The following is a 1973-nucleotide window of genomic DNA, read 5'->3' as shown; positions in this document are numbered from 1 at the left end:
AGGAGTAGAACAGAGAAGCTTTCCCAAATGAGCAAAGAGGTTGAGATAGTTAGGGAGTAGAGAACTGGAAAGAAAACGGAGGAATTGCAATTTCTGAGTGTTTTCTTACCTAAGATCACCCATCTAAAAGTATTTAATGCATCATGAACTCTCACAAGTACTTATTGAAATACATAAGGTATTTTATGTCCTTTTGCCCCCTGCCCTTCAAAACAACAACAACAGCAACACAAATTGTATTAAGACTGGTACAAGCCAGTAGGCAGCAAAAATATTCTTGTTAATTTTGGAAGCCAACAATATGTCATCTTACACGACAGAGTGCTCTTTTACTGGTTCTCTGAACATATCCTGTGATGTCTGAGTATTGGATAATATAGTACCTTTCTGGCTTAACTGAGCATTTTCTTGCTTTCTTTGGTGTCTGTCAAAATAAATATTCTAATGTTGATGTATATAAATATTAAAAAACTTAATGGTTAATAATGGAAAAATTAAAGATGCATTAAATATTTTTAGAACTCCAAGCAAAGCATACATAAGTTTTTAAAAATTTTCAATAGGGACCTCTAAAGTTTTTAGATTAGAGAGAAGTTTTTTTTTGTTTGTTTGTTTCCAATAGTGGGGATTGAACCCAGAGGCACTCTATTAAATGACCTACATCCCTAACCCTTTATTTATTTATTTATTTTATCTTGAAACAGTCTTGCTTAAGTTGCCCAGACTGGCCTTAAACCTGCAATTTTTCTGCTGTGGCCTCCCAAATAGGTGGGATTATAGGCATGTGCCACCATACCTGGCTGAGAGATGTTTTAAGATGGATTATAGGCATGTGTCAACATGCCTGGCTGAGAGATATGAAAAAATAGAGAGGATTAGCTCTGAAGAAATTTGTAAAACTGTTAAAAAACAATTAATGGCATTAAATTGTTAACTCATTAAATGGAGTGCCATAAACATGTACCAATGAATGTTTATGGTGTCTTGGCAAATTACTTGTATTTACTAAGGAGTATTTTTCCTTGTGTAAAATATCTAAACTGTACTTTAACAATTTAAAATACATTTATACCATACATATTGAAGATACTATGTTCATGGAATCAAAATTTAAGACAATGTCTAAATGCTTAGTTATATGATGTCTATTAGGAAAAGTTGAAAAGATGATAATAAAATTGTGTGGTACACTTTAAGCCAATATTAATATTAATACACTCAAGAATGAGAACAAACAGAATTCTTCCTTATAATACCAGATAGGCAAAGATCATCTTTCTTCCTCTCTACTGGCTGTCTTATTTCCTTGTTAAACTTAAAAGAAACTTTTTAAAGAATTTCAAGATATTGAAACATCTAGATTAATTGAACATTCTGAGTAACAACAAAAGAAATTGCCACACATATGAAACTTTTATTTCTGAGTTACATTTCAAAGAAATAGAATTATGATGATCTTAATATTAAGACTAAATCAAGGGGCTGGGGATGTGGCTCAAGCGGTAGCACGCTCGCCTGACATGCGTGCGGCCCGGGTTCGATCCTCAGCACCACATACCAACAAAGATGTTGTGTCCGCCAAGAACTAAAAAATAAATATTAAAAAAATTCTCTCTCTCTCTCTCTCTTAAAAAAAAAAAAAAAAAAGACTAAATCAAGTGCTTGCTTCGGCAGCATATATACTAAAATTGGAATGATTCAGAGATTACTATAGCCCCCACACAAGGATGACATGCAAATTCATAAAGTATTCCATATTTAAAAAAAGAATAGCCTAAATGAAACATGATTTTACTGTTCTGTCGTTCAGAAGGCACCTTCTTTGTACAGATTCTTAGGGCCTTCCACAGGAACCTAAGTTATCATTATCTATGACTACTGACAGTTCTGGTTATTTAGGTCTTATTAAAGAGAAGCTTATGGTATTGGCTTTGATTCTACTTTTGACTTCATATGCCTTCAGTGAAATAATT

General features: G+C 33.1%; 1 non-coding gene across 1 annotated transcript; it reads left to right on the top strand.

Annotated features, from left to right (window-relative positions):
• Positions 1–1658: 1658 nt before the first annotated feature.
• On the top strand, positions 1659–1762 carry LOC113194562 (U6 spliceosomal RNA). Its single transcript, XR_003302309.2, has one exon. It is a non-coding gene; the product is annotated as a U6 spliceosomal RNA (small nuclear RNA).
• Positions 1763–1973: the final 211 nt, after the last annotated feature.

The sequence above is a fragment of the Urocitellus parryii genome, chromosome 1, assembly GCF_045843805.1.
Source record: "Urocitellus parryii isolate mUroPar1 chromosome 1, mUroPar1.hap1, whole genome shotgun sequence".
Classification (NCBI taxonomy): domain Eukaryota; kingdom Metazoa; phylum Chordata; class Mammalia; order Rodentia; family Sciuridae; genus Urocitellus; species Urocitellus parryii.
The sequence above is the reverse complement of the archived record's forward strand: the minus strand, read 5'-3'. Positions and strand labels throughout refer to the sequence as shown.